We start from the raw sequence: 14,795 nt of genomic DNA on the forward strand, positions 1-14,795 counted from the left end.
CAGGCTTCAAGGCCAGAGATACAACAGACACCTGTGAAATTTCTTCTTATAGTTTGTATCTTCTTATACTTTGTAAACCTTTTAGGAATGTATTAATTGCTAGTATAAATTTTAGATCACTATACCAATTAACTCTAAACTATAACCTCATAGGCTTAGTTCTTAGAAATATACCTCTTAGGGAGATGAACTCAAATCTTTAGTTACTGCTGCCTGTGGAAAGAGATACTTCATAACACAAGTGTTTTACTGTCTTAGTCCTGCACCTGTGAACTATTTATTGTAAAATTTCTGTACAAGATCCTTGGTCATGAAGATTAAGAATTCTAACCCCCCCCCCCCAAAAAATAATAATTCTAACCCTCTGATGTTGAAATGGTTAAGGAATGATGTCAAATTTCCTATAAAAAGCCCCCTGTGGCCCCAGCCTGGGGCCCAGAACTTCAGAGTGCTGGCTCATTGGGTCCAACAGGGCAGAAATAAACCTGAGTCCTCCAACTCTCCAAGACCTGCTTGGTTTCTTGCTGAGCGCAATTTCCATATTACTCTTCCTTTTGAACCAGTAAGTGCAGTGGCACCAGAAGTCTTTGGATTACAAGTGATTGCAAACCCAAGACTGGCAGATATGTGTTTGCTTCCTACATAAAGCCCCCTCCTTACTTCTGGCACACCCTGATGTTTTGGATTTGTGGAGGTAGGCAATAATATGCCCAGCCATAGGCAACAACTATGACTGAGTTAAGATAGCCATAACCATCCTGTTTCCTTTTGCTTGATAATCACTTTGCCTTCCTGGCAGCTGATAATAAAATGAAATTATAAGAATATTATGATAAAGAATTAGTGTCATATGATTCAGTTCTAATCAATGAGATGTACGGGAAGTAGTTTTTGTCTTCCTAAAAAAGTTATCCAATTCATTTAAGCTGTCAAAGTTGTTGGTATATAGTTGTTCACATTTCCTTAACATCCTTTTACTGTCTATAAGACTTACAGTGATGTCCCCCTCTTTTGTTCCTGAAATTGGTGGTTTCTGGTTTCCTTTTCTTGATCAGCTTTGCTTGAGATTTATCAACTTTATTAATTTTTCAAAGAATCAACTTTTGACCTTACATGTTTTCTTTGTGAAATGTTGCTCTTTTTAAAAAAATAACATGGTAAATTTGGTATTTTTTTGTTATTGGTATATAGTTCTATGAGTTTTAAGACATACATAGAATTATAAAACTATCACCAAAACCATGATACAGAACAGTTCCATCTCTATAAAAATATACTAAGAAACTCTGGTAAGGTGTATTCACCTTTCCAGCATCCCTAATCCAGCAGCCATTGATTTGCTCTCCATCACAATAGTTTTGACTTGTCAAGAAGTAATATAAATGGAATCATAAAGTATGTAATCTCTTAAGACGCTTCTTTCTATTAGGTAGAAGCTAGCAATAAGCAGTGAATTGCAGGCAAGGTCACAAGTGTTCTTCAAATTACTTTAGGGCCTTCTTTAAAAGACTTCCAAAGTAGATGAGAACGCAAAGGGTGGTAGTTAATTTGTAGGAAAACAGAAGCAAGGAAGCTCCTTGGAAATCGCATGAAGAGAAAAGGATTAATGGCACTAACAGGGTCCATTGATGTTGATGTGAAGCAAGGAATTATGGCTATATATAATTCCAGTTGTCTGGAAAGGAAGATTCCTTTACTAGTGCAGGCGCACCAAGGAAACTTCTGACCAGTTTTCTGACCCCAGTGCCCACATTAACACGGGATTGACTTGTACATGAAGCTCCCCTAAATAGATTGGCCACCATGACAGTTACAGAGAGAAACCACTAAGGTTAAAAAAACTCCACTTCCTGATGTGAAGAAGGAGTTAAACACCTGATTAGCCAAGAGTACAGAAGGTGGTCCCGAACTCTCCTGATAAACATCAAACAGTAATAAATTTGGAGACAGCGTTGTCTCCTTTGTCATTCTCTACTTGGAGACAACCTATGCTCTCTCTTGAGGGTCCTCTCTGCTTGGGCCTTAGAAAAAAAATGTGACTCAGTTTGGGTCCCTTGAATCCAGGGGAGCAAGCACTCTGTGGTGCCTAGTCTGAGTCGCAGCCCAAAGACTGCACCCAGAAAACCACTCTGGACATGGGAACTCACACAAGAGATTTCATTAGGCAGACAACCAGAGTGTCCGCTCTTGGGGCTAGGAGAGAGAAAATGGCGAGGGAGCTTCTATTAAGTAGTGGAATTTCGTGTGCTAATAACAACGTACCAATGGCTGGTGAGAAGGTTCACTGGCTAACAATCTGGACCAATGACTTGACTAGGAAGTTCACAGGCTAGCAATCTAGGTTGTACAATGGTGTGAGGGAGGGAGAATAATGGCGGCAGCAAAATAGCAGATCTGTTGCCAATAAGCCTCACTTTGCTTTTACTTTACTTTCATTTATAATAAAGTTCCCTTGCATGGCTTTTGGTGTCTAACTTTAAATTTTCTTTCCACAGAACACAAGAACCCAGGTTTGGAGTTTCAGTTCCCTGCTTTCCTGTGACATTTCATTCAGCCCAATGTTTTTGAGAATCGCCTTTGTTGTATGTTTCCATATTTTATTGCTGAATATTGCTGCTGAATAACATCTACTTGTATGTATCAAAGTTGCTTATTCATTTAACCACAAAAGTACTTTTAGGTTATTTCTGGATTGAGGCAATTATAAACAGAGCATCTATAAACATTGGCAATGAATTAGTGGTGGATTCTACCCCAAGGTCTGACCCCTCCAGAGTCCCCTCTCCCCCATGCTCATCCACAGTGTGCAGTGGTGGTGGGGTGAGTGCTACCTGTCACAACCCTGGGGATGAAACCTGGTACCTTGGACTTATGTTCCTAGCTTCTTGTCAGAGATTGTGAAGGTGTAGATCCTTAACTAAAAGCAGAAAAAAGTCTCTAAAAGACTAAGTTGGGACTCCTAGAAGCTGGCAACGAAAGAATGAAGTAATATATATATTTCAGGGGAAAATAAGTTGTGATAATTCTGAACCTATGAGCAATTAACAAAGTGGTTTCTATCTACTAAACATATTTTCTAAAAGCAGGACCATAGTTGGGTAAGGTGGTATACACCTGTAATCCCAGCGGGTCGGGAAGCTAAGGCAGGAGGATCATAAATTCAAAGCCAGCCTCAGCAACTTAGCAAGGCCCTAAGCAACTCAGTGAGACCCTGTCTCTAAATAAAATATTAGTAAAGGGCTGGGGATGTGGTTCAGTGGTGCTCAACTGGGTTCAACCTCAATACCAAAAAAAATTAAAAATAGAAGCAAGACCATAAAAGCTTGGGGCATTGTTGGAGACCATGTTTTGGTGTAAAAATTATTAAAATGGGTGATGCATTTGTACATGGAGGAAGAAATGTTGTTATCATGAACCCCTGGACAAGAATGGACTGGATATACTTGTGGAACTGTCTGATGAGATATAACTATCTCAGAATGGAGAAAATCGACCTCAAATCCAGTCTCAAAAGTGCTCCTGGATTTGGTTGGGCCATGCAGGCTGTGCCTGTATCTTTATTCAAAGGAAGTGGAAGAATGACAAAAGCCATTTTGAAGATATGCTTGATTATTTTTGTAATATTCTTGAACTACATCAGTTCCTCATATTCCCAGAAGGGACTGATTTTACAGAAAACAGTAAAGTTCAAAGTAGTGATTTTGCAGAAAAGAAGGGACTTCAGAAATATGAATATGTCTTACAGCCAAGAACTATAGGCTTTACTTTTGTGGTAGACAGTCCAAGAGAAGGTAAGAATTTTGATGCTGCCCTGAACCTCACTGCAGCATATCCCAACATTCCTTAAACAAAGAAGCACCTCCTTCATGGGAACTTCCCCAGGGAAATCCACTTTCCCACCCCCAACATACAGTATGTCACATGTCCAAGAAAAACCTTCATCTCTGGCACCACATGTGATGGAAGGAGAAGGAAGAGAGGATGCATTCTTCTAAGAAGGGCAGAAGATTTTCTTACTGCACAGAGTGTAATTTTGCTTTGCAAATCTCAGAGCCCTGTGGTCAAATTGCTCTCTATACTGTACTGGACCTTGTTTAACCCTGCAAGCTGCCTGCTCATATATCTGTACATTCTTGTTGGGCAATATTTTATAATCACTGTTGTAATCTTCATGCTGCAAGACAGAACATTCAGTGACTGGAAATTATTGAACTTGCATATTACCATCTTTTTACACAAGCAGCCACATTTAAATTTAAAGAAAAACGAGTGAAATGATGAGGCTCACGATGTTAAAACCTAAGGGATGTTTGGAAAATGTTCTAAACTTTTGTAAACAGAGATGCATTTTGGCATGACTATCAAATATTTCTTACTATCATCATTATTTGTTAAAGATATTTTGCACTTAAAGAATAAAATGTGAGTCCTCTAACTACCTTCTTTTAAAATTGTCTTAGTAATTCTAGTTCACTTAGCATTCCACATAACTTAGAAATCAACATACCTACATCTACAAAAATATCCTGCTATAATTTCTATTGAGATTCCATTAAATCTATTGATTAACTAAGCAACTATTGACATGTTAATTATACTGAATCTTCCAATCCATGAACACTCTATAGCTCTCAATTTATTATTTTCTTTATTGTTATTTTGCAGATTTAATATACAGATCATGCCTATATTTTGTTCAATTTATTCTTAAGTACTTAACTGTTTTTTAACTATTTAAAATGGTATTTAAAATTTTAAATGTATAGTTTTTCATTGCCTGTATATATAATTGACTTTTTGTGTATTGACTTTTGCTATGGATTGTATGCTCACCAAATCCTCATGTGATGGTATTTGGAATTGAGGTCTTTGGGAAGTAATTCAACCATGAGAGTAGAACCTTATCAGTAATAGAGCTCTTATAAGAAGATACACAAAACAAACGTTTATGTGATCTCTCTTTCTCTCTCTCCCTCTCCCCTCCCCCCCAACTCTCTCTTTACCTTGTGAGGATACAGCAAGAAGGTATTCCTCTGTAAACCAGAAAGAGCGCCCTCACCAGCCACTGAGTCAATTGGCATCTTGATCTTGAACTTCCAAGCCTTCAGAATGATAAGGCATAACTTTCTGTTATGTAAGGCACCCAGTTTGTGGTATTTTTTGTTATAACAGCCTGAACTGAGTGAGAACTTTGTGTGTTGTACCTCTCTGAACTCTGTTATTACTAATAATAGCCTTTTTATAGACTCAAGAGAATTTCCTATATAAGTAATCATGCTACCTGCAAACAGGAAAAATTTACTTTTTGACTTCCAATCTGTGTAGGACTTCCAAAACAATGTTGAATAGAAGTGTAAAAGTGAACATTCTTACTTTGTTCTCAATTTTAGGGGGGAAAGTAGTCAGTCTTTCATACTTAACTTATTAACTCTAATTTTTCAGTAGATGTCTTTTATCACTTTGAGGAAGTTCCCTTCTATTCTTGTCATAAAAGAATGTTGAATTTTGTCAAATGCCTTTGTGTATCAATTAATATAACCATGTAGTTTTTTTTCTCTTGAGACTAGACTACTAATTTAGTGGATTACCAGACTGATTTTTAAATACCAAGATGACCTTATAGTCCCGGAATAAAGCCTACTTGGTCCCATTGGAGTTTTTCCTACTGTTCTTTTTTTTCAATCTTATCATCTGTTATTTAGGTTAGATAATTTCTTCTGATCATTTCTTTAGTTGTCTCCATCCTTCAACTGAGCCCATCCAGTAATAAATTTATTTTGGTTGTCATATTTTTCAGTTCTAAAATTTCCATTTGGTTCTTCTTTATATTCTTTTATTTCTTTGTTCCTTTCCTGAGAGTTATCCTTCCATTAATTTATCCCTACTCTTAGGCATGGTTAAAACCTGCTTTAAAGGATTTTTCTGTTCATTCCAATATCCATATTACATAGGCATTGGCATAATTTGATTTTCATTTTCCTTGCTAGTTGTGATATTCCCAGGTCTTCCTAAGCCTAGTAAGTTTGCATTGTATACTGCACATTTTGAATGTTAAAGGATTTGAGGATATTGCTGATTTGTTGATGTTTGTTTGTGTTAGCAGGCAATTTCCCCAATTAGAATCAAGTAACGAATTCTAATCAGCTTTGTTTGGGCTGTGCTTCCATGTCAGTTAGCTTTTCAAACCTGTGCATTTGGACCTGTCCTCTGTGTACACCTCCCAGGGGCCTGCTGGAGGCTATGTGGCAGTCTGCTCTGTTGCTCAGTCCTCCATGACTCTGATCTGCTCTTTAGGATCAGCTCCAGATATGTGCAGTTTAGAGGTGACTCAAGGTGTTCATACACAACTTTAGGGTACCACATTTCATCTCCATCCTCTGTGCAGTACCCTTAATACTTTCTGACTTCCTGGACCCTTCTTTACAATCCCTCAGCTTGAGGGTTCAATTTTAGATTCTCTACTCTGTTGTTCACTTCTCCCAACTGCGTCTTCATTGAGGTCCAGTTCAAGAGACAAGAGCACACAGGAAAATAAAAGTGATGGGGACTTGTACAATACTCCAGAGACCGAAGCAACCCAGCTCACAGCAGAGGGTTGTTTCCCTCCCTTGGGGTTTAGGTGCCTTCCCAGCCACACTGCAACTGCCACTGCCACAGCACTGCCTAGAGGCTGAGGAAGATGAAGAGGGAACTGAAGAAAAAACTACATGAGATTTTTCCCATGCTCAGGAGCCACCTTTCCCATTCCTTGGGCCAGAAATAGAACGTTCAACTTGGAGATCTGTGTGCACTCCTGAGTTTCAGGTTGCCTTTAAATTCAGGCCAGGAAACAACAGGGCTATAGTAGTAATAAATTCAGTGCTAGTTCATTGGATTTCAAATTCTGGTCTCTTTTCCCAACCTGCTTGCTATCATTTACTTTGAAGAGTCCTTCCATAACTGCTTCATGTATTTTGTCCAGGATTTATAGTTGCCTTCAGTGGAAGATACAGGGAGGAGTGTGCTTACTCCATCTTCCCTAAAACCAGAGACTCTGTTCTTATTTTTATCATTCTCTCCCCTGCTTCTACATACTTTGGTTTAAATTGCTCTTTTTTTCTCCTTAGCTTAAGGTGACAATTGGATAATTGATTTTAAACGTTTTTTTTCCTCTTCTATTTAAAGGAATGGTGCACCAGGGCTTTAGTCCAGCTTCCCTGTGGTTTTCTTGGCTCTTCCTTCTGCTGCTGTTGCTTTGTCTTCCAGCTGGTGCAGCATTTTCTGACATTACCAGTCACAATAGCATTTGAGGTAGAAAGGTATTATCTCTTCCGTATGTCTTTTTTAGATGAGAGCAAACTTTAGAAGAAAGCATGGAGCAGGTTTCCATTCATGTCTCATTGGCCAGGATTTGGTGAAGCACTTATTAAAAAAAAAAAAAAAGACTCTTAAAACATGTGGAATAGGATTACCATAATTGACCTAGACTAATAATTTGGGGGTAGAATGAATATTGAGAAGCGAAACTGTAAAAACCACCTAGGTGAAAAGACTGTTAATAACCAATGGAAAAAAAAAAAAAAGTTTAATGGGTACATCCAGTTGTGATGCAGCCCCACTGACATGTCTAACTGGAGATATTCAACCTAAAATCTTGACAACTTCTCTGCAATGGATGGTAGAATGGAGCCAGAAAAAATAGTAGATGTCTCCCTATCTGGCTGATAATTAGCTCTGACATGAGAGTTCTGCACCCTTGTATAAGCTGGTTCTCAATATCACTGAAGTCTTTGAATAAATATTAAACTTCAGGTAAAGTTAAACCAGTTCATCTTGGCTAAATTAACACTCAGCTAAGATTAAGAGACTGAAGACACTAGGATTCAACTATTGGGCAGAATTTCTGGAATCAGTAAAATAATTAATTTAGCATATAGGTTTACACAAGAAGACATTTTGAATCTAAGATGGAAATTGCAACTAGTCTTCCTAGCCCTCTAGGATTTGTGGCCTCTGCAGTCTACCTGATTCCTGTTCCAGGACTCATTGGTAGTCTCATCATTACCTGTTCTCTAAGTAACTGGCAATGATAACATGATTTGGCCTCATATTCAGTCATTCATTCACTAAGTACTGGTGGATTTTATCTTCTAGGTCCTCTGCCTACAATAACATTTATTCTACAAGGGTTTTTCTTTTCCTTTCTTTTTTCTTCCAATAGAATATGTTTATTAAAGTTTTGATTTTATAAAAGTAATTTTATTTTTGTTTCTTCCAATTCTTTTGTTTTTACTTGTGGTAAAAATACATAATTTGAAAATTACTATTTTAGGAAAAGAAGAAGTCAAACTATCTCTGTTTGCTGATGACATGATCCTATATTTAGAAGACCCAAAAACTCCACCAGAGCACTTCTAGAGGTGATAAATTCAGCAAAGTAGCAGAACATAAGATCAACATATATGAATCAATCACTTTCCTATGTGCTAATAATGAATCTTCTGAAAAAGAAATCAGAAAAACTATCCCGTTCACGATAACTCCAAAAAATAAAATTAAATACTTGGGAATAAATCTAACCAAGAAAATGAAAGATCTCTACATTGAAAACTATAGAACACAGAAGAAAGAAATTAAAGAAGACCTTAGAAGATGGTCAGACCTCCCATGTTCTTGGATAGGCAGAAATAATATTAAAATGGCCATACATTTACATATTCAATGCAAGTCCCATGAAAATATCAATGACATTCTTCACAGAACTATGAAAAAAGTTCTAAAATTCATTTTGAAGAATGAGAGATGCAGAATAGCCAAACAATTCTAAGCTAGAAGAGTAATGCTGCTGGCATCATAATACCAAACCTCAAATTATACTATAGAGCTATAGTAAGAAAAGGAAAAAAAAAAAAAAAAACACGGTATTGGCACCAAAACAGACATGAAGACCAGTGAAATAGAATTGAAGACACAAAGACAAATCGACATAGATACAGTCATCTGATATTTGACAAGGTGCCAAAAAATACATCAGAGAAATGGTACTAGGAAAACTGGATATCCATGTGTAGAAAAATGAAAAGTGATCCTTCTCTCTCACCCTGCACAAAAATCAACTCAAAGTGGATCAAAGACCTAGGAATCAGACCAGAAACTCTGCCATAGCTAGAAGAGAATGTAGGTTCAGCACTCCAAAATATTGGCACAGTAACTGACTTCTATAACAAGACTCCTGGAATGCAAGAAATGAAACCAAGAATCAGTTATTGGGAGATCACCAAATTAAAAAGCTGCACAGCAAAGGAAAGAATTAAGAACATGAAGAGAGAATCCCCAGAATGGGATAAAATCTTTGGCACCTGCTTTTCAGGCAGGGGATTAGTATCAAGAATATATAAAGAACTCAAAAAACTTAACACCAAAAAAAAAAAAAACACCCAATTAATAAATGATCAAAAGAATTAAACAGCCATGTGTCAAAAGAGGAAATACAAACAGCCAACAAATATACAAAAAAAAAAAATGTTGAAAGTCTCTAGCAACTAGTTTCTAGGGAAATGCAAATCAAAACTACATTGAGATTTCACCTCACTCCAGTCAGAATGGTAATTATCAAGAATACAAATGATAATAAATACTGGTAAGGACATGAGGAAAAGGAAACTTTCATACATGTTCAGTGGTGCTGCAAATCAGTACAACCACTCTGGAAAGCAGTATGGAGATTCCTCAAGAAAACAGGAAGGGAACCACCATATGACTCAGCTATCCCACTCCTTGTTATAAATCCAAAAGATCTAAAATCAGCATATTCTTGGAATAAAGCCACATCAGTGTTTCTGGCAGTGTATTTCACAATAGCCAAGTTTTGGAAGTGGCCCAAATCTGTCAACAGGTGAATGGATAAAGAAAATATGGTATATATACACAATGGAGTTTTACTCAGTCATAAAGAAGAATGAAAGTGTGGCATTTGCTGCTAAATAGATGAACCTGAAGAAGGAGAACATCATGCTAAGTAAAATAAACCAGACTCAGAAAGTCAAGGGTCTAATATTTTCTCTCATATGCAGAAGCTAGACCAAAATGGGGGGTGGGAAGTGAAGGGAAATTCCATGTAAATAGAAGAAAGATCAACGAAGTAGAGAAAGGGGATTGAGGAGAAGGGAGGAGGGATGGGAAAAGGAGGAATGGTGGAATGAAACTGATAAACTATCCTATGCACATATATGAATATACCATGGTGAATTTCACCTTTATGTATATCTATAATGTACTATTGTAAAAAATATCTATAATTAAATAGAAGAAAGACCAGCAGAGTAGAGGAAAGGGAACAAGGGAGGGAGTAGAGGAGGGAAAGCAGAAGTACTGGGGACTAAATTGGAGTTAATTATACGCCATACTTGTATAATTATGTCAAAATTAGCCCAAATATTCTGTGTAACTATAATGTACTAATAACAATTTTTGAATAAAAATTTACTATTTTAACCCCCCTCCTTTTTTGGCAGTTCTGGGGATTGAACCCAGAGCCTTCTGCATGCTAGACAAGCATTTTATCACTGAGCTACACTTCCAGTCCTGTTTTAACTATTTTTAAATGTATGATTCAGTGGTACTAACTACATTCACAGTGTTATACAATCATCATCACTATATATTTCAAGAAACTCTATATGTCTATTAAACAATAACACCCATTCTCCCTTCCGTCCAGGCTGTGGTGACCCCCTTCTACTTTATGTCTCTATGAATTCGCCTATTCTAGATGCTTCATATGAGAGAAATCACATATTTGTCTTTTCTTGTCAGGTCTATTTCACCTAGCATGTTTTCAAGGTTCATCCTCATTGTAACATGTTTTCAGAATTTTGTTTCTTTTAAAGGATAAATAATATCCCACTATATGAATATATCACATTTTGATTATCTCTTTATTCATAGAGGGGAATTTGGGTTGTTTCTTTAAGCCATTGTAAATACTGCTGCTATGAACATTGGTGTGTAAGTATCTGTTTGAGACCCTGCTTTCAATTCTTTTGGGTATACCTAGGAGTGGAATTTCTGAATCATATAGTAATTATGCTTAACAATTTGAAGACCCAACAAACTGTTTTCTACAGTGGCTTGTACCATTTTACATTCCCATCAACAGAGAACTACAAATTCGATTTTTCCATATCCTTGCCTACACTTATTTTCTGCTTTTGTTTTGATAATAGCCATCCTTCTGAGTGTGAAGTAATAACTTCTTGTGGTTTTGATTTGCATGGCCTTAAAGATTAGTGATGTTAGTGGGCTGGGGATACGGCTCAGTTGGTAGAGTACTTGCCTTGCAAGCACAAGGCCCTGGGTTCAATCCCCAGCACATCCACAAAGAAAAAAAAAAAAAAAAAAAAAGATTAGTGATGTTGAGCATCTTCTCATGTGTTTATTGGTCATTTATATATTTTATTTAGAGAAAGGTCTATTCACGTCCTTTGCCCATTTTTTAAATTGGTTGTGAGTTTTGTTGTTGAGTTGTAGGAGTTCTGTATATATCCTGAATAATAATTATTATCAGATATATGATTTTCAAATATTTTCATTCCACAAGCATTTGAACTCCTATGATGGGTTATGGACTGAACCAGATGCTTGGGAAATAACAGTGAATGAGGCAACTTATGCTTTAACTTCAAGAAGCATAAATAATGGGGCCAGGGCTGGGGCTATAGCTCAGTTGGTAGAGTGCTTGCCTTGCATACACAAGGCCCTGAGTTCAATCCCAGAACAAAAAAGAAAAAAAAAAAAAAAAAAAAAAAATGGGGCCAATACAGAAACAGATAGAGTATCCATTTAGGGAAGCATACAGTTATGCAAAAATTTGGTTCTCAAACATGCAAAGAAAAATATAACTTCTTTTTTCAATAATTGATGTTTTTGCTTTTTGAATCTCTATTCCATTAGGGGTGCCAGTGGTGAAAGAGCTGAATTAAATTGCTCAGTCCATTTAAGTTTGATTCTTATTCTTGACTATTTCTGTCTGCTTCTTCCTGCCCTCTGGAGGTTTGGGAAGGGGGCTTCATTCCTTGTGGTGAGGCAGTACTGCAAACTGAATCTTAGAGCAGCTTGCTATCCTGATCTCTGGTATTGGTGCTGGCCAGCTGGTCTGTTATGGTGTTTGCTCACCACAGCAGCAACAAGTGGTCTGTTCTTTTGGCTGGGCTGGGAGCCAGTATCCTTTCTTGCTGATTTGCCTTAACCTTTGTTCTAGAAAGAGCTATAGATCCTCTCTAGGGTCTGGCTAAGACACAGCTGGCCTTGGCCTGCTCTTAGCTACAGGATCCACAAGGTCAGTTTGCACAACTATCCAAACTCCCTCGGCTATAATACTAGTTAATTTCCATGGTCCCCACTGGGCATAGAGAGCTGCTATACATCTTCCAACCCGGTAAAGGCCCTTTGCCTAACACTAAATTGCCATTTTTACAAGAATCCAGGATTCCTGTGCCTGGAGCACAGGCAGCCTATTCAACATTTGTCCTCCCAATGCACTCAATGCCAAGTAGGCACAACCCTGTCTCTTTTCAGGTTCTCCCTCAGCCCCCTCCACAATTTCTGAAGGGATTGGGACGCGGAGGTGAAAGAACCCGGTGTGTCTGACCCCTTTATTGTTTCACCCATTCCCAGGACTAGGAGGGCATTTACAACTTTTCTTTTTGCTGCCTCATGACTTCTTCCTTCCCAAAGTGTCACTCAGTTCCCTCCTCTTTCTTCGGGCCACATTCACAGTGTAATATTTAAAAAACATTTTCTTTCATGTGGTAAATGTAAAGCCAGGCTAGGCTGCTATGGAATTCACAGCAGAGTGGTGCTGCTCCCCAGCCTACTCCTGGGCTGTCAGGGAAGGCTTCCTAGAGGAAGTGGCACCTAAATGAGAACATGAAGATTACAAGGGGGTGTGATGACATGTGGAAGCTGGCTAGAAGTTCAAAAAGACACATTAAAGCTTCAGAGTCAGGAGAAAGACTTCCGATCATTCAAAATGACCGTGGCATGAAGGAGACTAATGGCAAGAGAGAAAACTGTAAATGCCATTGCCCTCGGATCTTAAAGAGCCTCTGTAATTCATAAAGGAGTTTTGACTTTATCCTAAAAGCAGAGGGAAGCCCAGGAAAGGGCATGTACCATTTGTGCTTTAGAAAGATTACTCTGGTAGAAAGAGATGAATGCATAAGAAGAAGGCGAAATCAAGAACCATTAAGCGTCCCCTCACTCAAGGACTAGCTATCACCTTGATTTTGCAGATAAATGCTGGAAAAGTTTAGGGCTGGAGATCACAACAGCATTAAGTGTTGATGGGATGGATCCTGAAGGCAGGCAGAGAGAGAATGAGTGCTGGCAGCCCAAGCCCTTTGGATAATGTTGTTATGGTTTAGATGTGAGGTATCTTCCAAAAACTTATGTGTGAGACAATGCAAAAAGTTTAGAGGTAAAATTGAAGCCAGAATTGGGAACAGGTAGTTAGTGTAGAAATAGGGGATCGGGTCAATTCGAGGAAATTGAGGCCATAAAGCCATCTGCCTCTGGAAGTTGGAGACTGCCCCTGGAAGAATGGAATGTCACCAAATTTACCTGCCTTTATCAAGGACTGCAAACAAGGGGCTACTAATTGTTGCCCCCTGGGCCCTTATCTGCCTGAATCACCCTGGCCCTCCTCCTGCCCATGGTTTCTCACTTAATGAAAAACCAGGCCTAGTCATGTAGGCAGGAAGGAGAAATAAGGGGGGAAAGAACTGGAGAACAAAAGAGACTTTAACCTATAAAAGATGTAGGGTGAGCACACTTCTTGGGACTTCAAAACATCAGCCATGGCCCCCTTCTTCCTGCCAGGAGAAGTCTGTATTATCACCTTTAAATAAAACCTGATTAATATGGTTGCCTTGGAGTGCTTCTCTAGTGTTCAATCTTCAACATTAGTAGTAGCAGAACTCGTCACCGGTAAACAGCAGTATCAAAATGATTGGTTTATTAGACTTTTAAACTAATCAATGCATTAATCCCCTGATAGGGATTAACTGGGTCATAACTATAGGCAGGTAGGATGTGGCTGGAGTAGGTGAGTCACCGGGGTATGCCTTTGGGTTATGTATTTTGTCTTTGCTGAGAGGAAAACTCCCTGCTTCCTGGTGGCCATGTGCTGAGCCACTTTCCTCCACCACACTCTTCTGCCATGATGTTCGGCCACACTTTGCACCCAGAGCAATAGAATTGGCTGTCCATGGACTGAGACCTCTGAAACCATGAGCCTCCAAATAACTTTGCTGAATTCATTTATTAGTTCTGAAAGTTTTTTGGTGAAATTTTTTGGATCTTCTAAATATAGAATCATGTCATCAGCAAATAGTAATAGTTTGAGTTCTTCTTTACTTATTTGTATACCTTTAATTTCTTTCTTCTATTTAATTGCTCTGGCTAGTGTTTCAAGGCTAATGTTGAAAAAAAGTGGTGGAAGTGGGCATCCTTGACTTGTTCCAGTTTTTAGAAGAAAAGCTTTCAATTTTTCTCCATTTAGAATGATGTTGGCCTTTGGCTTAGCATATATGGCTTTTAAAACGTTGAGGTATGTTCCTACTATCCCTAGTTTTTCTAGTGTTTTGAACATGAAGGGATGCTGTTTTTTTTTTTTTTTTTAATTTCTCTGCATATACTGAGATAATCATGATTCTTGTTTTAAAGTGTATTGATATGCTGAATTACATTTACTGATTTCCATATGTTAAAACAACCCTGAATCCTTGGGATGAACCCCCCTTGATCATGGTGCACTA

The 14,795-nt window shown here is 38.1% G+C and overlaps 1 pseudogene across 1 annotated transcript; it reads left to right on the top strand.

The window, feature by feature from the left end:
• Window positions 1-2,711: 2,711 nt before the first annotated feature.
• LOC306643207 (lysocardiolipin acyltransferase 1-like) lies at window positions 2,712-4,993 on the top strand (annotated as a pseudogene). Its single transcript has one exon. The product of its transcript is annotated as a lysocardiolipin acyltransferase 1-like (transcript).
• Window positions 4,994-14,795: the final 9,802 nt, after the last annotated feature.

This window comes from Sciurus vulgaris, assembly GCF_902686455.1.
Source record: "Sciurus vulgaris genome assembly, chromosome: 13".
In the NCBI taxonomy this organism is placed as follows: Eukaryota; Metazoa; Chordata; class Mammalia; order Rodentia; family Sciuridae; genus Sciurus; species Sciurus vulgaris.